This window comes from Triturus cristatus, chromosome 5_2, assembly GCF_964204655.1.
Source record: "Triturus cristatus chromosome 5_2, aTriCri1.1, whole genome shotgun sequence".
NCBI classification, from domain to species: Eukaryota; Metazoa; Chordata; class Amphibia; order Caudata; family Salamandridae; genus Triturus; species Triturus cristatus.
Window position 1 is genome coordinate 69,624,727 of NC_140588.1, and position 26,323 is coordinate 69,651,049.

The 26,323-nt window shown below is 42.9% G+C and overlaps 1 protein-coding gene across 3 annotated transcripts in view; it reads right to left on the reverse strand.

Annotated features, from left to right (window-relative positions):
• The window catches only part of LOC146822676 (poly(rC)-binding protein 3-like), a 555,354-nt gene that overhangs the window by 172,311 nt on the left and 356,720 nt on the right, over positions 1-26,323 (reverse strand). For all 3 annotated transcript variants that reach the window (XM_085606867.1, XM_085606865.1, XM_085606866.1), the window contains one exon: positions 11,682-11,767. The gene's annotated coding sequence lies outside the window, so the exon portion shown is untranslated. The remainder of the gene's footprint in view (positions 1-11,681; positions 11,768-26,323) is intronic.

Below are 26,323 nucleotides of genomic sequence, written 5' to 3' on the forward strand. Positions count from 1 at the left end.
TCACCCAAGCATTCGTCAGGACCAATTTAGCTACTGCAAAGGTGAAACAGTGCTCAAGTGAGCAGTGAAGTGAATAATACAACCTGGACCCAATCGAAGGGCCTAGAAACTCTGTAGGAAGTAATTTTACTCCGTTGACCTACAGAGATGAAAACACAAAAAAAAAGAGAGAAAACACAGCATGGCACCAACCTTTTAAAAAGTGATATTTTCAAGGTCAACGTTTTAGCATTCAGTACATTTATCTGGTATGCAAATACTCTTAAATGTATCAAGACTGTAATAAGTCTGTAGAAAGGTGAAATGAATAGAGTTTATGGCACTTACCCAATATGTTGTGGGTGTGCACCTCTCCTCACCTGGCTACTGCTCAGGTTACGGGAGGCCCCGCTCTGTAAAAAAATCAGAGGGTTCACAAATGTTATTGCTCAGAATTTGGGCATGTTTAAACCGCTGTCGCTCACTCCGCGAAATGCCAAGAAACGTCTAAACTCACATGATGTCATTCGTGTGCTACACAATGATAAAAAATTCCTAAAAAATTTCTATGGACTAGGCTAAGTGGTCGCCATGGTAACAATTAAAGCGAGAAGCTCCGTCTGTAGCGATATAGTAAAACAAAGCTTGGCCTCTGCCAAAGTGCCCGGAGAACACGATCAGAGGCAGCGATATGCTTGCTTTCTAACAGTAAACAAAGTAGAAGAGATTCCTACTCACCTATCCGTCGGTACCTCAAAACGGAGCTGAGCTCGTAGGGGAGGCAACCAGCGGGGTGGAAGCACACAGCTAAAGTAAAGAAAGCCGGTGTTTGTTGTCAAGGCAACCGAGTGAGTGGGACTCTTGTGGATTGCGTCATCACGTCACGTCAAGAGTGCCTGGGAAATGTAGTTTTTTAAGAAAGCGCAACGGGTAGATGGCTGAGGAACAGATTCTCATACGTCTCACCTAGTCAAATAGAAGGGCCATGAAGCCGATCTCTTTTGTTATCCATGAGATTCTGGAAGAGTATCAAATATATGGAGAAGGCAGCCGCTAGGGTGGGTGTAACCAAACACCAGCCTAAGTGATTTGATGGTATGAAGGCACATGATAACCAGGTCATATCGACCCGAGCCACACTGTTCAGTAGGATCCAAATATATATCATAGCCTAGAGTGACGCCCAAGGAATATCATCATTGAGCCCATCCTGATCACTATGAAGTCTAAACACCCATTTCTGTTCTTTTTGAAAAAGGTAGTTCGTGACATCTGTGATGTGTGATGGAATGAATGGTTGTTCCAGGACGAGCCATTGCATGTCTTCTGGTTTGTGGTTCGATGTCAGGAAATGTGTAGTCATTTTAGTTGCCTGCTTCTTACGCCTGATTGTGCTCTTGTGCTCACTTATTCTTACTTTAATTTTACGGGTGGTCATCCCTACATATTTCAGTGAGCAAGGGCAGGTAATCAGGTAGATAACTTTCTCTGAGTTACAATTTGTATGTTTGTGAAGCACCCATGGTCTTGAGGTACCAATGTCTACTGATTTAGTGTGTGTTGTCTGTGGGCACTGAAATATGTAGGGATGACCACCCGTAAAATTAAAGTAAGAATAAGTGAGCACAAGAGCACAATCAGGCGTAAGAAGCAGGCAACTAAAATGACTACACATTTCCTGACATCGAACCACAAACCAGAAGACATGCAATGGCTCGTCCTGGAACAACCATTCATTCCATCACACATCACAGATGTCACAAACTACCTTTTTCAAAAAGAACAGAAATGGGTGTTTAGACTTCATAGTGATCAGGATGGGCTCAATGATGATATTCCTTGGGCGTCACTCTAGGCTATGATATATATTTGGATCCTACTGAACAGTGTGGCTCGGGTCGATATGACCTGGTTATCATGTGCCTTCATACCATCAAATCACTTAGGCTGGTGTTTGGTTACACCCACCCTAGCGGCTGCCTTCTCCATATATTTGATACTCTTCCAGAATCTCATGGATAACAAAAGAGATCGGCTTCATGGCCCTTCTATTTGACTAGGTGAGACGTATGAGAATCTGTTCCTCAGCCATCTACCCGTTGCGCTTTCTTAAAAAACTACATTTCCCAGGCACTCTTGACGTGACGTGATGACGCAATCCACAAGAGTCCCACTCACTCGGTTGCCTTGACAACAAACACCGGCTTTCTTTACTTTAGCTGTGTGCTTCCACCCCGCTGGTTGCCTCCCCTACGAGCTCAGCTCCGTTTTGAGGTACCGACGGATAGGTGAGTAGGAATCTCTTCTACTTTGTTTACTGTTAGAAAGCAAGCATATCGCTGCCTCTGATCGTGTTCTCCGGGCACTTTGGCAGAGGCCAAGCTTTGTTTTACTATATCGCTACAGACGGAGCTTCTCGCTTTAATTGTTACCATGGCGACCACTTAGCCTAGTCCGTAGAAATTTTTTAGGAATTTTTTATCATTGTGTAGCACACGAATGACATCATGTGAGTTTAGACGTTTCTTGGCATTTCGCGGAGTGAGCGACAGCGGTTTAAACATGCCCAAATTCTGAGCAATAACATTTGTGAACCCTCTGATTTTTTTACAGAGCGGGGCCTCCCGCAACCTGAGCAGTAGCCAGGTGAGGTGAGGTGCACACCCACAACATATTGGGTAAGTGCCATAAACTCTATTCATTTCACCTTTCTACAGACTTATTACAGTCTTGATACATTTAAGAGTATTTGCATACCAGATAAATGTACTGAATGCTAAAACGTTGACCTTGAAAATATCACTTTTTAAAAGGTTGGTGCCATGCTGTGTTTTCTCTCTTTTTTTTGTGTTTTCATCTCTGTAGGTCAACGGAGTAAAATTACTTCCTACAGAGTTTCTAGGCCCTTCGATTGGGTCCAGGTTGTATTATTCACTTCACTGCTCACTTGAGCACTGTTTCACCTTTGCAGTAGCTAAATTGGTCCTGACGAATGCTTGGGTGAATTCCACCCGTTAGCAGAAACATGTAGACCCCCTTTTTTCCATCACAGTTATTATATTATTAAAACTGTTATAGCACTGTTTTTATACATTGCCAACAAGGTAGCGATCTAATAAAATGTGTTTAGTGCCTTGTTAGACAATTTTTATCGAGCACCCTTACACTATCACATTTCACGAGCACTGCAACCATCATACTTTTCCATCATCCAACAACAACTAATATATCAGCCACTGGTTGGGACACATAAGAGACCAAGATCTACAAATTGCCAAGTAGAAGATGGTACTCTTTCAAGTCCTCCATTCCCAGATGATGAAGCTAACCTCTTGAGGTTGATGATGGGAATTTTTACTCCTATGCATACATACACATATGCATACTCGAATCCACAGCTTCACTAATTTCTAGCATCACCTTTATCCTTGTGTCAAGGTCTTCAATTGTATGAGACTCATAGTTGTTCTAGTATATTATAATGTTGATTTGGGGATGTCACAACTATTAGAGTCTGTAAACTTTTTCCCTTTGACCCCCACTCTTTTTCGAGATATTATAAGACAATCGATATAATACTCATATAGCCTGGATAAACCCCTAACCGAACCCCATCCGCTGCATAACCCCCCAAAGGAAGTCCCAGGCGACACAATTGAACGCCTTCTCTGCATCAAGTAATATCAGTCCTAGATCCCTGAATTGAACCTGAGCAATATCGAACAGTGTCACAATTCTATTAATATGATTCACAGTACCCCGACCAGGAATAAATCCATGTTGTTTTGGGGAAACCAGAGGAGAAATAACTTTTGCCAACCTAATCGCCAAGATTTTGGTGTAGATCTTCCCATCGCAGTTAACAAGAGAAATTGGGCGGTATGACCCTGGCAAATCTGGTGGCTTATGTTTTTTCCGAAAAATGATGATATTAGCCTCATCCCATGATTGTGGTCTCCTCCCCCCCCCCCCCCATTTGGGCTGCTTGGAAGACGGCAAGCAGATCTGTTTTAATATCCTGAAAGAAGGCCCTATAAACCTCTGAAGATAGCTTATCAAGGCCCGCTGCCTTACTAATCGTCATGCTATTTATGGCTAACTCTAACTCCTCCATGGTAGTGGGGCTCTCCATTATCTCTACCTCCTCCTGGCCAACCTGCTCCACTAAATGTTGTACCCCAGGGTTCCTAATGTGCAGCCCCAACTCTTCTTCCGTATATAAATCTTCATAAAATGTATAAAAAATCAGAAGAATCTCTTGGGGATCATATACCATGTTGCCTAGCGTATTCTTCATACCGGCTATTCTATAAACAGCCTCATTAGAACTACAAACTAAGGTGGATAGATGTAAAGCTAACATCAACCTATCCTGGAGCAAGGAAATTGCAGCTAAATATTTGGTGTATAAAAAGGATTGTTATGAGTAAGGGGAGGCTGTAGGACGCTGTTTAGCTAAAAGGACTTAAGCTCTATTGGGTAATACATCTCAGTTTCAAGAAAATGGATTTCGGACACACACAACGCCTTATATTTCAGCTAATCTTTTTTTTAACTCCGTACTTAGGCGAACAGAAATATTACTTGATCAAAGATGCTTCCTTCGTGTGACTGGCCCGAAAAAGCCGACAGGTTCTCGTCTGAAAAGAAGACATTTTCTATTGTTGACTGAGTGGGAACGACCATAAGGACTCGGAGAGACAGAGTGGCCAGCTTGGAAAATCCGTCATAAACAATTTTGGCACATGCAACAAAAAATTAATTAGCTGTGTGCACCCTCAGGGGTCTCAACTGTCAGTGTGCTTATGTTGATGATTGGCAATGTTTGCGGTCCATAAGACGCACATGTGCTGAAGCTCAATGTGGGGCATGCTAACAGCACTAAGAGCTTACCGTAAATCCATGAAGCCTGAGGGCTATAAATAGTCAGTGCTGCACTGATTCTGAAATGCACCAATGGCTGACAATGGCATCCCGCCACCAAAGCAGAAAACCTGCTGAAAGGAAACAATTGCTACATGCAAGAATTACCATGAGCACCCAGTAAAAACCATATATAAGCAGTAAAGAATGCTGGTGCATTTGCAAGATACTCCAGCAGACAGTATTTCCAGCTATCACTGTAGGGACAGTGCTCCTGCGGTGTTGAGCCAGGGCTGGAATTCTGTACAAGAAGAATCAGTCACCCCACATAATACAGTATTTGTAAACGAAATAAAAAGGCCAAGCGGGCCATGAAAAATTGAATTTCAGAAGACGCTGTCGAGGGGCAGTGGTGGGCAATTACGGAGGTACTGCATTTGGAGTCCACACAGGCTGCAATCATTTGCAGTGACAGAGCGCTCTGCGAGTCCCCCCAGGACAAAGGCATTCTAGTTAAATCAATTTGTCAGAGGCGTCCTAGCTTCATGTCATCCTCCCAGCTATCCTGCGTTTCTCCATCGCCCGGTTTTTATCTCCTAACCCTTTTTCCTTATCCCAGGTCACCCTCCAGGCCTTGAAATATGGGCTGGCTGGAGAAGCAGTCAGCTACAGAGCACAGCTGTTTCCCTGTAGCAGATCATTCGAACAACAAGATTCCCCTGCTAATTAGCAGGCATGTCCAAGGGAATGACCCCTCCCAACTGTGTCACAAATGGATCATTAACAATTCAGACATGAAATTGATGTTCAAAATGTGAACCCTGCACAGGGAAAGAATTCTCACAAGAAAATCTGCTTTAGACACATGCAGTTTTGTCCCAAGAGGCATGGGAGCAGATAATGTCTGCGTGATATTTGAGCTAGTTCAGTTCCTGCAGATGCATAATGTGCTCTACGATGAGGGACGTGAATGCTTATTCTACTTTTTACTCATGTGCCTATATATTTGGATGCCTACTAACTAGTCTGTTCCTGCAAGTACTGGATTTTAGATCACAACCCAACCATCATGAAATGAAGAAAAAAAATAAAAAAGACAAAACAAATCAAACAGGAACTTAGAATTAAACAGAAAAGGATCTTTTTTGTTACTAGTAACACAATGAAGTATGTTCCCACGGCAGTCGAGGTCATCTTCTATACACTGAGAGTCAAAAATTGCACTCGTTTTAGGGTACCTTATGTTGACCTCATTTGACAAATATTGCACTTAATTGATCGTGGTGTAGTTATAATATTTAATTACATTTCAATTGTCTCCATGTAAATCCTCCATTTTGTTGACCTGTTTTTTCTGAAGATGTCACAAATGTTTTAGTGCAAAGGTAGAGACCCTAGTAGCTAGGGAAGGGTAGGAGTGCACTACAACTGGGTGAGGTAACGAAACAGCCCCTGCCCTACTTCATGGAGTCCATGGAGGAATGGACTACATGGAGCCCATGCTATAGACCAAACCACACCCCCACAGCTTGGCATTCTCCCTCTCCCACTCTTCCCTCCCATCAGCAACAACTTCTCCTTGCAGGACCAGTAACAGAGAGAGAAGCAACAAGGGCATGCTGGAGAGAAAAAGATACAGGCCAGAAAGCATGGAATTTACCAGAACCCAAGAGAAAGCATGAAGCAAACTCTTCAAGCTGAGGGTAATACCAAAAGAATCAACCAGAAGAATCAAAAAGACAAGCTTTAGAGCAAATATAAGAGTGTGAATGGGCCTTATATCACTGAATTTTACGTAAATATGATGAAGACCACTGAGAGATCCCAACACATCTAACTCCCATTGTTGGCAGACATTTTGCTTTCTATGTGACCCAGGATCTGCGCTGTTGCTTTCTTCCTCTGCCCCTTGCTTCTGCCACATTCCTACAATACCACCAACTCCCCCCACCATTACAGCATGTGCCTTTCTCCCTTTTCTTTGTTGCCTTCCCATTCACACCCCCAATTCGATAAGCCTAACATGTCAACTAAACCTCCCGCTACCCTAATGGGCATATTCCCTTATAGTTCTCACCTACAACTAAATTAGGAAATGCGTGTTAAAAACAGCAAACACTTCTTTTGCCCAGCTGATTGCCATTTTCCACCTCTCAAAGTAGGGAAATGTACTATTTACAATTTGTTATGTTTTAATTCTAACATTGCCTCAGAATCAAATAGTCAAACTTGTAAAAAAAATTTTTTATTTGTTTCATCTCATCTACTCAATGTTTTATTAGACAAACTGATCATTTTAGGAGCTATGCACGGTGCTTTGAAATCCTCAATTTCTTGAGTTAAGCAACAATGATCCTAAGACCTGCAATGATTTGCACTGGTTGACTTAATTCTCTGCCACAGGACAACCTAACTATTAATAGACCTTCCTCAACATGGCACTCCACTCTACGTGCAATATAATATACTGCACTACAATATTTATTTGTCATAACACTTTGCTACATGCAGCGCACAGTGAATGCGTGGTTAATATAATGCTATTTTTAAAGCTGCAATGCCACACAAGCAACCAATACATACAGAGTAGACAGACTATACCACAAGGATCCAATACACCTTTGAGAGACTGCGAGGGCACTACTTGTCCCAGGTACCACTGAGGCTCAGGATGCGGCCTGTTTGCCAAACACAGGCTGCATTCATCAAACAGTGCTAGAAGCGCCACATGAGGCCCCGCTGCACGGGAGAGGAAAAGGCAAAGTATATAGTCTTCTCCAACGGCATTCTGAAGCCATCCAAAAGACATATGGTTGTTGGGGAGCCCCATTGAGTTGGTCTCTACCTTTTACTAGCTAGGTTTAAGGCTCACCCCAAACCTGATTTGGGCTTCAGAGCTTGAGGAAGCACATTTATCAATTATTTAGTAGACCTCAAATATAACAAAGATCCACAGAAGGACAGTGTCAAAAAAGCGGCACCAGCACTTGAAATCTATCATACCAAGGCTTTGGGATCAGCTATGTATGGAGCAGAAATTTGGGAATGTGGGAACATCGATAGTCTATCTTTGATTGAGCATCGAATTATAACATCTCAACTCATTCTCCCAGTGAGCACTCCTCTAACCCCAGTTTTTTCGGATCTTGCCCAAATGAAGATTGTACGTAGAGTGCAGGCTTTTAATGTTCTGGCATCGGGTGTCGAATGCAGAAGAGCTTTCCCTCTACCATGTGGACCTCATGGATCTTATCAAAACCCTATGTGTTAGCAAAATCTTTGGGTGAGGTCCCTAAGGGCAGTCTTGAGGAAACTGGGGTTGGAACTGTATTAGACAGCACCAGAGAAGTTGTGGTCAAAACAATCTACTGGAATCTATTTTAGTGGAAAGTGTGACTAAATTCAAGGGACCTCTCACTCTAGTGTTCATAGATTTTAAACCTTGTCCCCAATATGAACAAACTATTGCAAAAAATGGTCTAAGCTATGACGCAGAAACTGTTTCTTCAATTTAGATACAGGAAACTTCCTACCAAAATGTTTTGCAATAAATGGCTATACCAAGTCCCACTTGATGATCAGTGTCCAACATGCTGGGGAGGGCCTGAATCCTTTGTACACTAAATTATTTTTTTGGCCTTGCTACAAAAATTTGAGGTTACAGTGGATTGTCCCTTTAAATTGGAGCACTGGCACCAGAAACCATCTTGAAGCATTTATAATCCTTAGCACCGACACACTGAGAATTGTGGTGTTTGTTATGGCAGAATCGCTAATGGCCCTCTGGATTAAGCGTTCGAAGTGTATTCTGTGATCAGGGCCATTATGTTGTGTGGTATGTGGCCAATGGGCGACTTTCCTTCATTTAATATTATATGACCTAGTGATGCATATCGAATTTGGATTTTGATCTACTTTTATGCTCTTAAATGTCAATAGTGGGATCCAGAGGGGGTCTCTTCTGTTTCTATATGTGGTACCTCAGTTTGTTTTTATTGTTTGCTTTGTTTATATAAAACAGAAATGTAAGGATGTATATTTTCAGGCGCTTAGGCTTATGCCATTTGAAATGTTCCTGTTTGGTCAGGGTTGCCAACCTTTCTTTAGCTGCTTATTTAAAGAAAATGGTATATAGCGGATTCAGGTACCATTGTGCATTTATGAGAGCCCTTTCTATTGTAATGTAACTAAATGATTAGATAGGGCAATCGCTTATTCAGTGCTGCTGTATCATGCTGCCGATGGGATACCTGCTGCTTTGCTTGTAGGAGGGCAGCCCTGTGCTATTTTAATTTATGATTGTTTTTTTATGTTTACATGTGTAATCTTCTTAGATGTAGTTTTCTTTTTAGGGTCTAAGTGACTGAAAATAAAGTTTTAGGATGATGATTTTAAATGCCTCCATTGGGTGTCACCGAACACTCAACAGTGAATTCCGCCCAACAATACCGGCCAACAACTTCCATTGGCACTTATAACTTGCCTTTCAGTAACAGAATACATTAGACAGAAGAAACCTTCATGCACGCAGCATGGGACAACAGTCATATAGTTGGCAAGAACCTGGTAAGTCAACAGCATCTATCCGTCGTCGACATACATTGTGGAAACATTCAGCTAAAGATAGGATGGGCATATCATCCCTTACACGCATAATATCACACTGTAATCAAATACTTAGTTTCTGATAACTGCTCACTACAAAGATCCTTACCTCTATGAAACTCATATTACTTTCACATTAACCAACACAAACGATAAATATAGTAGCTTTTAAGAAAGAAATCTCTACTAACTACACACACCATAACAACTATACGCAACAGATCGATGGAACTGGGCATAAGGGAGACAAGATCAAGAAAACACTATTGTGCCTAATGGTCGAAAGTGCTGTACAAATGCAGAAGACATAACATGTTTCTATGAAATTTGAAAATCTATTTTTTTTGTTTTCTTTTTAATTTTTATTAACCATAAATCATTAACTTGACATAAATTGCATAGGCAGATATATACTTATACATTTTGTACATCAATATGGTATAGATGACAGTTTCCACAGTAGTAGATATGGTATAGGCCTATTTGAAGTTGTTCATATTTATTGACATTGCAATATAGTTCTGTCTATAGCATTCAGAATTGAAACTTTATATCTCCAACCATCTGTGTATCCCTCCTTCTTCTCATTTGTCCACGATTTCCCTGGATATAATGCGTATTATCCTAAGTATTAATAGTAATATCTACAGGGTGTGACAATAGATATGTGTTGAGGGGGCCCCATATGTCTCTGGGGCGTGAAGTTAGTGGAAGCAACTCAGCATAATTAAGTGTTTGGTCCTGCCAGCATATCATGTCTCTGATCCATTCCTTGAAATTAGGGGCTCTTACTCGTCCCCATCTACATGCTACTCTTCGTTTGGCTAGTAGAAGTCCTAGTGACAAGAAACGTTGATATCCGGCAATTTGAAATTCTCCCCTATCACTCCCTTCCCAACACTTCAACGTGCCTTCACAAACCTTGAGTTTACCCATTTGAGTGTTGAAATTGCACCTGGCGTTTCCAACCTAAGTCAGCTATACTACTGTTAACATTTATGAATGTATTCCACTTTGAATGATTATAAAAAGAATGCTTTAACATACATGAAACTCAAGTCTAAAATGTAAGCAGTGCATTAATGTCTACTTATATTGTTTCATCTAACATGAGGAGAACAAGCATTGGCAAAGCCAATGAGTCTGCTGTTGGCGTCCAGCCTTGGGCTTTGTCAATGCATGTTATAGTTTGTAATTTTTTTTTAAAACGTTATTTTAGGGGGAGCTGGGCCCTTGCCAATATTGTTGACATCTTTAAAGTGAACAACAGAATATTAAACAATAACATACACAAAGTAACATCACAATAAAACAGAATGCAACCCAAATGCAGTACAACACAACAAAATCACATTGCAATAGTGCGACATAAAAACACAGCAGCTCAAAAAAGAAGCTAACATCAACACCACATCAATGTGCCAACAACAAGTATGCACCTATGTTCTTGCCAAACATTACCACCTTCTGAATCCTGTGTTCATAATAAGGTGATAAAAGCTGCCATAACCTACCAACAAAGACATGAAATAGTCCCAGTCAAAATGTTTTGTGATCTTATCCATTGTCCCTAACACAATTTTGGGCTGACGGGTGTCTTAAATAGTTGAATTGCTGACGCAAACATATGTACCACCTTAGACACTTGAACACTTTAGACAATAACATGCACAAAGCAACACAACAACTCAATTACAACATAATGAGGCACCACATAACAAAACAATCCCAACAGAACGTGATGCAACCACAGCACATCGAAACATTATTTTACAGTAATGCAGTACAAAAACAAAGCAGCATAAAAAATAACAGAAGGCATCAGCACCACAAAAAATGCGACACAACAAACAAGCACGAGCATTCTTGTCACACATTACCACCTCCAGATGACCTGCTTTAATAATATGGTAGTAAAAGGTACTTGCACCAGGCACTGCATTACTTATGACCAAGGACATGAAATAGCTCCAGCCAAACATGTGTTGTGATCTGGCTGTCTGTGTCAATTTTTGTGACATTAGATACAACGAATAGGGCCACCTCACAGTAGTATCACTGTAAAGTTCATTCTATAGAAGGCTTAGAGTACAGTGGTAAAACCTTATAACCATTAATAAAGAGTTTATGAAGAGGTATGAAAGAATGTACCTTGGAGAGATTAAAAAATGATTGTTAATATGAAGACGGGCAAAGCAAGCACTTTGAAAAGGTGTGTCAATGCTGCGACTGACCTCAGCTCACAGCCTGCACTGGCTCTCTCTGTTCTCTTCCCTCCTGACTCCTCTTTCCGGCTTGATCAAGGTACTGATGGGACTTGCTGTAAAAAAACACAGTACAAGAAATAGAATAAGCGAGACTCAGATATACCTGATCAACCAAATCACATGGGATGCAACAATTCGAAGTTTATATAGAGAAGCAAATTAAACTACACGTTTTACATTTCACTGCAGAACTTTTAGTTTCACAGGTAATTATGATTTGTACTAAAATATGAAAGACGTGTCAAGAAATTCCATATTTTATTTTTATCTCAAAAATATTTTATCAATTAAATATCATGTTCATAGACCAGAATGAAACACTATTTGTAAATATATATATTTTAATGCAGAGTATTGAGGGGACAATTACAAACAAGCATTTGGAAAGCCAATAGATCGCTTCTGTGTGAACTATTGAATTTGCCAATACCTTTTACCATGCTGTCCAGCATCCTCAATACTTTGCAGCAATGCTAAATAAAAACAAAAAGACTATTGCGTTAATGCATTGTGCACCTACAAAATTACGTGGCTGCTTTTTTTTCTTTGCCGATCCAGCTTGGATCAACAAATAAAAAGAAAAAAAAACAGCAAATGTGTTTTGTTTTTTTGAAAAGTGGGTGCAGGGAAGCATCATCAGTGGGAATGTGGAAGCAACATGGGACAAAGAGATAGGGGAAGCAATGCGTGTGGGGGTGCAGAAGCAACACAGAGGGACAAAAAGAACACTGAAAGTGTGGGTAAGGGAGGCCGTACGGAGGACACGGATAGCAAATGGGTGAGAGAGAGAGCAGCATGGAGCAACAAGTGCTGGGGTGAAAAGCAAACGTGCAAGCGGGAGAAAGAGCAATGTGAGGGGGAGAGGCACATGAGCAAGGCCAGACTGGGAACCGAAACCGACACGGATAGCAAATGGGTGAGAGAGAGAGCAGCATGGAGCAACAAGTGCTGGGGTGAAAAGCAAACGTGCAAGCGGGAGAAAGAGCAATGTGAGGGGGAGAGGCACATGAGCAAGGCCAGACTGGGAACCGAAACCGGCCCAGGCAAACTTGCTAGGCCCAGTTTTGGCCGATTTTGTTACAGGGGGCAATATTGCCGGCCCCAGTAACAAAAACGTCCCCTACCCTGGGGGCCCACCGGGGGAAACGCCCGGTGCCTGCTAAGGCCAGTCCGGTCATGCACATGAGAGAGAAAGCAATGCGGGCAGGGAGCACACATGGGCTCACACATCATAGAAGGAAGCGGGGAGAACTACAGGGGCGAAAGACAACAATGTGGAGAGAGAAAGAGAAACACACTAGAGAGACAGCTGGAAAAAATGTGCACTTTTTTAGAGTGCTTAAAAAGAAAAAATAACACCTAAAAAAGCAAAGAGTGCAGGAATATTCTAATGCATCCACGCTCCAGGGGAGGAAAGAACACAGGAAGAAGAGGGAAAAAGGAAGGCAAGCCCACACATGGTAACAAATAAAATGCAAGAAAATGAGAGTGACAATGAAGCCATCAAATAGAAAGCAATGGGCGGGCTTTAAGCCAACTGTAAGCTAACAATACATTTTGCAACAGAAAGTATATGTACTGCCTTGTAGGCAAGACTTAAAAATACCAAGATGATATAGAAAGGGCACTCTAGTAAACTTATTGACATACGTTTTGGTATCAAGCATGAAATAGCACTGAGGCTGTAGGGGCAGCCTACAAAAAAGAACAACAAGCATTTGCAATGCAATAGGTCTCGTATTTACGCGAGTTTAAGCTATTCGCATTATAAATGACAATGCCTTTTATTTATGTTTTAAAAACCAAAACATAAATAAAATGCATTGCCATTTACAATGCCAATAGCTCAAACTAGCTTAAATGCGAGACCTATTGCATTGTAAATGCTTGTTGTAATTGTGTGCGCATGGTTGTGTAAAGCGGCGGCGAGAACTGCATACCTTGATACTTGCTCATAAAGCACTCATGCCACACAAATGGAATGGTAATGTGCTGGGCAAATTGAAGTGATTTTTGCAGTTGCAATGGGCTAAGCATGGTTTATGTAGCTTCATGATGTATTTGAATTATGTTCTAAAGCTTCCCTTGTTAACCATGCGGAATACATGCTAAATGTGTGGTAAAGCAATAAAATGTCCGTGGTTGATTTACATTTTAACTACATTTGTCTTTCATTAGGTTGGCACAGCACCCAGGATAATGTGCTGCATGGCTAAAAACTTTTAAGGTCCAAAAAGCGAGACCTATTGGCTATGCCAATGCTTGTTTGGGGTCTCTCCTGACACAGTATCTGGCCTTGAGCCTATCGCTGGTCCTGTCTCTGGCCCTGTTATTGGTTCTGTCTGAGATTCTGTCTCTTCTCGTGTCACCGGTGCTATGTTCTAGTCCTTGACAGAATCTAAGATTCCGCCTCAAGCCCTCCGCCCGTCCACGGTTCCCTCAATGGCTCACCAATTGCTTATGTTCCAGTTAGGAATAAAGAGACCTGTGACTGGCCCTATTCCTGGCTTGTCCAGACTTCTATCTAGGGGTACGGAGGCTGGGCTTGCGCCTTTTCTGTCCCTATCCATCTGCCCGTGCGTCTGTTCTCTTGCCTTGCTCAGAATGATGTGAGCCTATTGATAGGGGTCGCTCTCGGTAAACCATTACCAGAGACATGGTATGGCTCTGAGAAATTGTGAGGGGAGATACGGGTGAGGGACGCAGGCATAAGCAGGCCAGGGATGAACGAGAGTAGGAAGGGTGGGTTAGGAGGAGGGATAGAGAGAACAGCATGGGATGAACAGAAAAAGATGAGACGGTAGAAGAGGAAGGAGCAATAGAAGAAAGAGGGAGAGATTGTTGCGCTAATAGAGAGAGTGGTTAGATGAAGATATGGAAGGCAAGAAAGAGTTGATGGGTGGAAATGAAAAGGGTAATATGGTGACGAAATGAGGTAGAGTGACGGGCTGACAGAGGGATGGAGAAGGGAGGAAGGTAAAGGGAGTGGAGTGAGTGATTTGAAGACAGGTGCAGGGATAGGTATGCATGGGTAGTGGAGCGGGTGAAGGAACGGGGGTGGGGGGTTGCATAATCCATCGAAATGACTGAGATGGTTAAAAATAGGGACAGAGAGGGTAGGCTTCACAGTTGAGCAGATAGTGACGGCTGGGATACAGGAACTTCCTGAAAGAGGAAGAGGAGAGTGTCGAAGCCGGAGAAGATGTGGTGTCTTGGGGGTGTGGCATGGTTCCTCACCGCGCTAATGATTCGGGTCACAGTCTATGGCTGCCGAGGAGACCTCGCAGTCCTTCACTCCGACTTGTACACAGCAACGCACATCAGTTGCCACCAATGTGGATATGAGCATCCAATACACAGATGTGCAATGCTCTTCACATACAAGGACATCTATCGACATAAAGATTGGTGATGCCATTGGGGCCATATGCGAAAATACACACAGACAGCATCATTGCCATAACTGACACTGAGGAGAAATCACAGGGTTATAGAGCAAGTCATTTTCACTCAATATCAGATTTCCAGCCCCCCACATTCATACTGAATGTGGGACATATGGGATAAAACCACGAACGTTTGAAAAAGCAAGACAAGCACCCAGAGCAGTGGCAGTGCGTCCATTGGGGCGATGCCCCACAAGACTCGTGAGGCCGCGCGCAGCAGGCGTAGTCGGCATTGCACGCTCGTGAAATCGCAGTGCTGAAGTGGGTGGGTGGGGGCGGGGCTGACTGTCTGACTGACACTGCAGTACAACAGTAGAGGTAGTTGCGCTTAACCGCTGCTGCATTGTGCGGGTAAGTGCGCATGCTCGATTTTGGGATTTGACCATCCCGAACATGCGCACTACCCACTTACCCATAGCATTGGCCAATAGGTAGCCACTCAAGCCAGGAAAGCAAGGGGGGGAGTCGGAGCCGAGGGTTGCTTCTTGCAGCAGCCCCGGTCTCCTAATGGGCGAGCCGTCACCTGTGCTCTAGCCAATCCTGGCACTGCTAATGCAGCATCTGGATTGGCAGAGACACCGCGCAGCCTGAGCCTGAGGGCAGGCATTTTCCGCATTGGGTGCGGCACGTGGGTGGGGTGGCCCTGCCGCTGTGCCGCACTGTGATTGGCCATAGATTTGTGACGTGACCTCGCTTGAGCAGGCTCCGTCACGGTCACCGCGTCGGCACGACTGACGAGACGAGACCTCGTGCGGTGTGTGACACGACTTGTACTGACTGAGTGAGTCTGAGACCACGTCGAGTCGTCGAGTCAAGACCTCGTGCGGTGCAGCCAGGTGCTACTACTCTCTCTGGCAGTGGTGATTCATTTGTTGTGTGTAAAAACGAAGGGTTTTTACGGTAAGGCCTCTCTCTGGGCTCTGGTGATTGATTCATTCTTAAGTGTGAAGTCCGCAAAATTGTGTGTAAAAACGAAGGGTTTTTAGGGCCTCCTAATGTACTTGGTCTGCCTCCTCCTCTACTGGAACACAGAGAGGAGGACTCGGAGATTTATGTACTACAGTACAGTACTTATGGTTGCCGTGTGTGCAGTGGGCCCCAAAACTCGACGGTTGAACTTCACCATTCTGCCCGTTAGATCTCTGTAGCGTGCTAGGTTATCTCCCCTAATTGCATCGAGACCACCAAGCAAACACTGGAGTCACATGCAGGTGCGGAGGAACCATAAGCAATTTACGCAGCTTGCTTCGTGAGTAGCTTATTTGTGGAAATGAACTTTGACAGACCTCAGGCATATTAAAAGACAAGAGCATTTTAATTTCATGAAAAATGCAGGAAATCAGAACAGAATTCTTCGTGAATCTACCGGACCGCTTGTTTTACTGTTGAGTATGGGGCATAGTTCTTATTTATCTCTTTTGTACTGTTTGCACAATGGTTACTGGTATATTTCGATGTTGGGTGTATATGTTTATGCTGCGCTGAGGCTACCTTCGGGAAGCACACGGTGCGATACAAATGAAAAATAAGAACTGAAATGAGCGCTGTAGTTGTTGCAGACTCGATGATTCCAGAGCCGTAAGAGGAACTGAAGGAGGTGTGCCTCGAAGTCGCAGGCAGTCAGGCTACCAGCTGTAACCTAGCATTGTGGTGAGCAGGAAAACCTGCTGTTTGAATTGAGAAGCAAAATTGATGGTGGTTTGTTTTCAAGAAACTAGCAGGTATTCATTTCAAACATCGCTTTGCATTGTGGCGGCAGGCAGGTTGTTTGAACAGAAATCAAAGAAGTTTTGAGATAAAACCATATTTCTACTCTATTTATTGAGGGACAGATTATTGTAAAGCGCTACAAGGCCACATTGTGGTTAATTCCAAGCACTGGAGCTACACAGATAATAGAAACAGAGTATGTATTTAAAGTCGGACTGGGCTCTACCAGCATGCTTCCGATGCTACCCCTTTGTAAATGATCTTAGCTAAATGCCAGTCAGAGCTGCTCAGTGTTCAGGGGTTTTCTGAAATATAGGTCTTTGGTTTAAGCCCACAGGTTGAGAGACCCCAGCGCTCCCCAGTTTTTTCATCCCACTTAAAGCCCCGGCTATAATATTTATATCAGTCAGTATTTTTTTTCATTGCCCTTCTCCCATACTGTACACCGAAGCGGAGTTAGTCTGTTCTAAAGTTTATTTATGGTGAGAGAAAGAAGTTCGAGGGTCTCACTGCTCTGGCACAAATGTTAACCCACGACTCTTCAGGAATTTCTTAGGGTAATTTCGCCACCTGATTTGTCCTGTATCTATGTGCAACTGTGGGACACTTGCATTTACGGTGTTGAAGAAGGTGTATTGTGATTCATTGCCCTTCCTCGTTTTCAAGGCCTGTGTTATAGCTTATTACAAGGCCGGTGAATAGGGGCCTTCCGTTACTGCCACCCACCGCCCACCCCGCCTCATTGCACGCTATTACATTAATAATGTCTCCGTATGGCTCTCTGATGAATGTCCCACAGAACATGCGCGGCCATTTTAGTTCCGCGCAGGTTCTTCAATGGCCTCATTCTGTAATGGCTCAAATGGCACGTGGGCATTTCAGACTTAATTCCGTCTGTACGGGCCCATGGCCAAAGCCGAGAATTTATACTGGAAGAAAAAGCTGCTAGAATTAGTGGCTGCACAGGGTGCCAAGGGGAAAATAAATGCGAGTGTTAGACATGTTTTCATTGTACCATAGATGTTTTTTAAGAGTTGTCAGTTTTTCAAGTTGTGTCTTTTAGATTTAGAGGGAGTTTGTCCTATCCGTTGGAACTCAGATGTTATGAAGCTCTGTGGTTATACTGAATAAGCAGCTACCTATGTTATATGACATCTCTTTATTAATGTTATAACTGCACTTTCACAATTGCTTTATTAACCTTCCTGCTTTCTCAAATTTGCTTGAAAATGCACCATTTCTCTTCTCTTTTTTCAAAATTTTCTCGGGGGGAGAACCCCGCCCCCCGAACCCTCCTTATAGGGATTCGGGCTCGCTCGCTATGCTCGCTCGCAACGGTGAAGTATACCAATCATTTTACGCCCCACCACTTTCAAATGTCACCAGCCACCCCTGACCCAGAGTGTCTACTGAAAATCAGGACTAATGTTCGGAAACACACTCTTGTGCCCGAATGATAAATTGGAAGGGGCAGTATGCCTGGGTGGGATACTGTTAACTTCCACCCAATTATAACCTTCACCCGGGTTTCCCAGGTGTGACAACACCGGAACTGATTTTACTTGCCGGTAAAATCACACGAGGGTTAGTCTGCAAGCACAATCTGGCCTCAGCTCCTGGCCCCCACCTGACCCTCCCCCACCCTCCTTCCATGTCACAGGGCACCAAGGAACGCTCACCACTGCCAGCATACAGGCCCTGTTCTGTCCTTACACCATCCCCAGCGATGCGCGCGCTGTGTAACGCCAGCCCTTCACGAACACTTTTCTTATCTGCTTGCAGAGAGGAGACGCCATGCGCGCGTACATCGCCTGTCCGTGCGCACACATGGTTTGTCTCCCTTCGGCAACAAACCGACGACAATAGAGTCTCGCAAGGCGAAGCAGCGCATGCGCTGCGTTCGCTAGCGAGACCTAAAAACAGACGGAAAACATGGTACACTACACTAATGGTCACAGCTGTGTTGTATGGCACTTCACGGAAGTGCACAGTACTAACAGGTAATCTGCACATGGACATTGTTCTGGGGAGGGGTTTAGTCAGCTGGTATTCCCAGGACTACATTGGTAACGTACAGTATTGTGGTGGCCATGTTAGAGTTTGTTGGCACTGCATTGGACAGCATTGCTATAAAATACTGTATTATTTGGAAGTGTTTTTGCACTGCGCTGCCTTAGAGCAATTTCAGTGTGGTGGGGCCTGGAAGTACAAGGCGGGTTTATATAGCTGAAACCAGCGTGCCATTTCTTCAAGTCATAAAGTCGTTTATGGCAACAGTGAATATCCCTCAATGTTTAAGCACAGTCACAAGTCCGCTGTACCACATTTGGAATACCCCTCCAGACCCCTGGTATGACAACCAAGCTATTCTGTCTTACCCCACACTATAAGCCAATCAAGCACAAGAAATGAAGTACCCTCTTACTTGAACAGAGTAGATGCAAACATACCTTTCATTCCATGTTTACGTGGCAGTTACAGCTTTGCCACAACACCACTGCAAACCTCATGTGCTACACCCACACTCGTCTGGTTTAGAAGACACTATACACCCACACTCTACCAACCACACATACTTACTTTAACTCATTGAAAGGCTTTAAGGCCTGAGGTATGGAATTTCAATACATCGTTTGCAAAATTGCTCAACAAGATGGCATACAAACCAATCAGCGACGCTTCGACTATTTGCAGAATGTCAGGAACGCCTGTGAGCGAGTGAAAAGATCACGCTCCTAAATGCTTGTATAATGCTCCTTCAGAGTATTGTGGCAGAAACCTGTCCAACTTGCCCTTGAAAAAATTATGCCAACCACAGAAGAACCTATTTGACTAAGCTAAATTACTAAACATGATTGAGGCAGTCAGTTAGCTGCGCTAATGAGGGATTATTTTCAGTGGCGGCTGCCTCTGAACGGGGGTGATGCAGGGTGAAAAAAAAAAGTACCTTCTCCAAAGCTGCTACCGCACGCCTCTCCCGCCGCCAAATGCCTTTTCTCTGTCTGCTGGCAGCACCGGAAGCACCCAGGCCTCCGGACACTCCCAGCCAATTACAACCTGCTCAGAGTGGCCTGTTTGGCCGTTCATGCAGTGCCTGGGGATCATGCAGTGCCTGGGGAGCTGGGCATGTTCTCCACTGGACACACAGCCCAATGGAGAACATGGCAAGTGGGCATGACGGTTTGGACTGCCCTAGAGGGACGGTGAAGCCGACATGCGCACGTAGGGAGGGAGTGCCAACCACTCCTGCTCCCTCTGCAGCGAGCCAGCCACACCCCGCCCGACCTGGCTGGAGCAAAGAAAAATAAAATTATGTTAACTTATTGTTATTATCATTTTGTTTTTATGTTGCACTGCTCAAGGAGCGGTGTGAGATGCACCTCCGCCTTAGCGAAGGAGCCGCCACTGCTTAATTTTCTACCCTGTTTCGCAAACAACATGTTAATGCACTGCATGGACTTTTGGGGAAAAAAAGTAATTTGCCTATTTGCAAAAAATATGACGTGTTTTATTTTCAAATTAAATGTTTAGAAAAGGTTACTGTTACTTTACATGTTCGCAGCTGCCCTTGCACTTTTCGAGTTAACACTGCTGACATAAATGGCAAGCCCGGAATTTCGGAAACTGCATTTCTCATTGAAATTCCTTCGGAGAAGATGTTCTCTGAGGATCTGCTCAATTAGCCGGGGTCAGCACCTTGTCAAACTGTCACGGAGATCAGATTTTATTTACATGTTTTCCCAACACTTTCTGTCAGAGTGACTGCCGGTGTCCACGCGGGACAGGCGGTCCCCGCAAAGCGCGCCAATTCTGACAGAAAATGCCTGAGCCCTCGCTTCTCATCAGCAATACATTCCCTCTGACAAACACCTCTTGAGAGAAGGCCAGCTCAGCGTAATCCGCGTTAATGTCACTATACCCTCAGGAGGCGGTCATGTGATGCCGTTTCTTATTATTATCATATGGGTTGCTTCACAAAAGCAGTTATGAGTACAGGACCTAGCACTCCCCCATTAGTAAAAGTGCAAAGAGGGTATAGTCCTTTCTATTTGTACTAACCGTATCTGAATATTTCCAGGATATACTCATTTTATTCGAATTTTAGATATTTTGGAGCTAATTCAAAAAGATATATTTGAGTATTTAAAAGAATATTACAGGAATACTACAGTACACACTCTAAAATGCCTTTGTGAATAGGCACCGGAGTATGTATGTATTGTTGGTGTTAGTATAGCACAAACCTGCCTGGGTAGCAATGGAGCACTGTGTGTAGGGGTGGATTTCAGGAGATAATACACAATTGTGCTTATCAATTGGATTTGCAATTTTGAATTGTACAATTACATGAGATTTCACATATTTCCAATTTCATTTAACAGATTTTCTTTTTAACACAGGGCTATTAAGTGATGTGTGTAGATTTCCAGTGAACTGGTAAGGCCAGGACTTGAACTAACTTTTCAGTTAGTAGCTTAACCACTACAGCCGTCTCCTCCCAAACAAAATATTTAATAATTTAGCATCATGAGAAAAAATTAATTAACTTATCTTCCATTAAATGCTTCCAAAAGAGCCACTACGACTGTGATACATAAGGATGCAAAAATACGTCAATATCATTCCAATCAAATCCAATTTAACATCATATATAAATCGCTGAAGAGGCTAATGTGTCGAAGTGCGGAACAGTCACCAGACCAAGAAAAGGAAAAGCACTTAAGTAAGACCGTCATTCTGCCTCACTCCAATAATTAATTAAGTAATACATAAATAATAAATGTTTTTGCATACTCTACTGGGCTGTAAAGACTGAACTCACATGATGTGATATGGTGAAAAACAAGTCACACAACTAGTACTGTTTATCTGAACAGTTCCTATAATTCCTTTACAGATATATTGACTGACACAAAGCACCTAAAAGTAGTCTTTTGCTGTTGTGCCCGAGGTGACCCCATAAGCCCTACTGCATAGTCCTTGCTATTGCTCACTCATCGCATCGTTGTTTATAAAAAACGCATGGGCGGCCCGGATGCCCTATACAGTCCTCACCCATCAAGGTGACATCAGGTCTGACAGGCAGTTAAGGTAGGACTCCTGCCCTTAGATTGTTAAAAAGAAGGCACCCATTTATTCCCCCTGCCTAGGGCAATCAACGTGCTCTAGTCACAGCCAAAGAGAAGGGCATTCTTTTCACCTTACAGTGTTTTTTTTTGCTTTCCAGGTAGCAAACTATTTCATACAATAGTGAAGGTTTCTCATTATGTGCATGTCTTCCCTAACTTATTCTCATTGGAGTCACAGCTACAAATATACAATGATTATCAGAGAGGATTATGGGGGAAAGTACCGCAAGAAAGTTTAAACAAGTTTTGGCAAAGCTATCTCTTTTTATGCTTGAATACAGATGTTATTGTCTTTGAACAATAATAGTTTATGTGGAATTCAGCAAGTGGATGGAGGCTTTGTGGACCAATCCATGATATTCAATTAAGACATATGCACACAGTGCTTGAAACTGTAGTGTTAATTGCAGAACATTTGTAATAACACATCATCCTTTACAACTGGCATTTTCATTGCAAGTGTGAAAATCAAAACATCAAGGACGTTCACCATTCCTTACAATTTGCTCCTAAATCTCTTCTTCCTGATCACCTAACTTTCTATTAGTACACTTCTCTGGCTAGAAAGCAGTGCTTAATTTGAGCCGGTGGTTACAGGTGGGACCCACTAGCACTTATTTTTGGGGACTAGCACTTATTTTTCCTTATCAGACTTTCACCCAGAGCAAGAGAGAGAAAACACACAACAGTTAAAGAAGAAGGAAGGGAAAGATGAAAAAACCATTAAAAGGGAGTAAGCAGGCAAGAAAATTACCCTGAGATGAGGTAAAGAGCAGGGGAGGTTTCTCTTCTTGGACAGAAGAGCGTCGCCCCACTTGCTGTGATAGCAGCGGTACACACATAATAATAAAATGGTTCATTACCATTTTATTATTTTGTGTGCCGCCGGCCGCAGCGAGTCGAGGGTGGAGGCCGGGTAAATTCCTGCAGATTGCAGGATGACATTTAAACAGTTCAAGTATGCATGTCAGATTGGCCGACTGCCTACAACCAGCCAATCTGACGTGCATACTTCAAAGGCACCAATCCCAGCTCAGTAAAACAGCCATGGGTGGCAGGCACAGGCCCCCAGCCTCAAAATGAGCACTGGGTTAGCCTGCTCCAACCAATCCTGGATCTGGGATTGGTTGGATATGCAAGCAGCTCCAGGATTGGTTGGATACGCGTGGCACAAGGGAGGAAGTCCCTCCCTTTCCTTCCTGCTCCTCGTCACCCCCAGGATCAGCAGGGAGAGGAGCAACTGTTTTGAGTTTCCGGCGACGGCAGCATTTATGGTGAGTGCCCAACCATTCATTAATGTTGTCAGCCACCAGTGGTAAACAGCGTTGGAGTGCCTGCCGAGGAATAAAGAGACATGGGGGTAATCAAGACGATGCAGCCTTACAATTCGGCACCCCGACCTTCAGTAGCACCCACAGCGGGCTTCTGAGCAAACTCTGGGCACCAGCACTTATTATGTTACAAATTATGCACTGGTAGACAGTGACCTCCAGCTTTGCTGAGTAAATGAAAGAACAGAGGGATGGAAAGAGAGACGAGCAGAGAGGCCCAGAGAACGACATAAAGAGGCAGGTAAAGCAGGACCATAAACAACATAAGGAGAGAGAGAGAGTGAGCGAGAGAAAAAGGAGGTAGAGAGCAAAAGAATCAAAGAGCAAGGTATTAAATATATCAGAAGAGAAAAATAGAGGGAGGGAGAGAGAAAGAGAAGAAAGCTTTAAAAAAAAAGAGATAGGTGAAGATTTAGAGTGAGATAAAGTAGGAGAGAGAGATGGATTAGAGAAAGAAAGACGTAGAGGCTTAGATAGATGTAGACAGTGGAAGAGAGGGGTAGTGAGAAAAACGTAGATGTAGAGTGGAGAGGGACTGGAGAGATAAAGAAGTGTGGCAAAGTGAGAGATGAGGTGCTATGAGTATTGGGGTGGGTACAGCTTTAATTGCCCATGGCTCTCTTGTTTATGTTTGAGTGTTCCTCCATACCACTGTTATTGTGATTATTTTAGAATGCTGCTGGAGGGTCAGTAACCAGTTGATCAGCTAGCGTTAACACTGGATGTACTGTGCTGCTATGTGTAAAACTGTTTTTTTCACTGTAGATTAGCATTTTTAACATGAGGTAAATAAAGAAAGGTGTGGTAGAGAGGGAATTTATGCTGGAAAAACAGGCAGTGAGAAAGGAGGAAGGAAGATAAATGAGATAAAGAGAGGTTAATTAGAGAGACTAAGGTGAGGCAGAGGAAGAGAGGTGAAATTTTTGCAGATGTAGAATGAAAGGGTGAGGTATAGAAACAGAGTGATGGGGAGAGAGGGTCAGATTGGTAAGAGATAGAGCGGTGAGCGGTAGCACACAATCAAGGTCAGATAGAGATTGAGAAATGATTATGATGGAATGATGAGATAGAGAGTGGTGAGACAGGGAGAAGGATGATATAAAGGTAAAGAAAGATGATGTAGTGAAGGACAGAGAGGTGGATTAGAAAAAATGTAATGTGGTAGACGGAGAGGTGCACTAGATGCAGGAGGTATACCAGGAGGTGGAGCAGACAGACAGTAGTGAGGAGAGAGGGGTAACATAGAGAGAGTGTTGATATAGAGATAGTGACTTAGACATGGAGAGGAAGGTGCAGAGAGTGGTAGAGATAAAAGTCAGATTGTGAGAGGTGTAAAGGGGTGGGGGCAGCGATAGGCATATTGAGAGAGGTGAGGTAAAGTGGCAGGTAGAGAACATTGAGATAGCCAGACAGTGGTAGATATGTTGAGATTGAGGAAGCAAATATTTTCAAACATCTTACATGATACTTTTACTGATTTAGATACAAAAACCTGGATGTGCGCATTGCACAAGATGAACGAAGTGATACAGCAATAGAGACAAACGAAGTAACAGCACCGTAAAAGCGTGCTTGAAAGAGTTAGAAAAGGAGAAAATAGATTTCTAAATAGTTATAAACGAATGAATCTAATGAGGATGCCTAACAGTTCTGTTGCCTTTCATTGCAAATGCATTATAAGTTTATTGTGCTGCAATTATGCGATAAATTAGCTAGGAAGTTGAAACTTACATAGGTGATAGTAGAGACCTTAATGATTACTAAAAATATAGAAACTAATTAGTAAAATGGTTTCTAAGAATAATTTACATGTATGGATATTGAAAATTCATGGCAGTAGGCCATACCTAATGCTAATCAATTTTGTATAATAATACATTGGTGAAACATTTATTATTCTTCAATTATTATGAAATGATGATTTGATGCATTACATTTGATTTCCATTAAGTTTAATTCAATTCAATTTCAACTTAGCATGTTATTAAAATGTATAAAATATCCACCTATAAAACAGGTTTATAACATAGTACTTTGTGATATCAATCAGAAAAGTAAGTCTGAAAAACATGTTACTCAATCATCAGAAGCAATCATTTGGAGTAGGTAGAAAAAGATACCGTTATACTCAGTCAATCAGAAAGTTGAAATATGGAATACAAAAGTCACATAAAATAAGTGATTTAAAAAGATATATATATATATATATATATCAGTAATCACAGTTCTAGTTAAAAGGGGGTTATAGTACATTACTCAAATCACATCAACCTTAAAGCCCCTTAAATCACATGTATGTTACTTAACCAGATACAGGTCAAAGGGCATGGGCTTTAGAACAACGTTCCCTCCTTTTTAGGTCTCGCCTGAGACAGCGCTTTAGCGCTGCTCTCGCAAGAGCTTTTGTAAATGGGGGATCTGGAAGTGCAAACGAGTGCTTTCAGGCCTCCAAATACAGTGCATGAGCGCCGGCCGGGCGCGCGCACCATTTGGAGGCCTGAATGCACTCGTTTGCTTTCACTTTCGCGGGCCGCACAGTAGTAAAGATCGGCAGTAAAGATTGCAATCTCTTTGTTCCCAGCATCAGTGAGATGCAAATGAACAAACAGCGTGAGGCCAAAGGTCTTATGTTTTTTTAAAACAAACCAGGTCACTGCTACAGTGAAAGGAACAACAAGCATTTACACAATGCAATAGGTCTCGCATTTACGCGAGTTTGAGCTATTCACATTGCAAATACCAATGCCTTTTATTTGTGTTTTCGTTTTTCAAACATAAATAAAAGGCATCGTCATTTACAATGCCAATAGCTTAAACTCGCGTAAATGCGAGACCTATTGCATTGCAAATGCTTGTTCCTATATAACCACCCTACGTACAGAAATCGGTTGATTCCAAAAGCCACACCCAATAATATCTCACCCCCCCCATAGGTCACACAGCCGTTTAATCCATCTCCATCTTTGCCCAGCATATTTTGGACAAAAACAGGA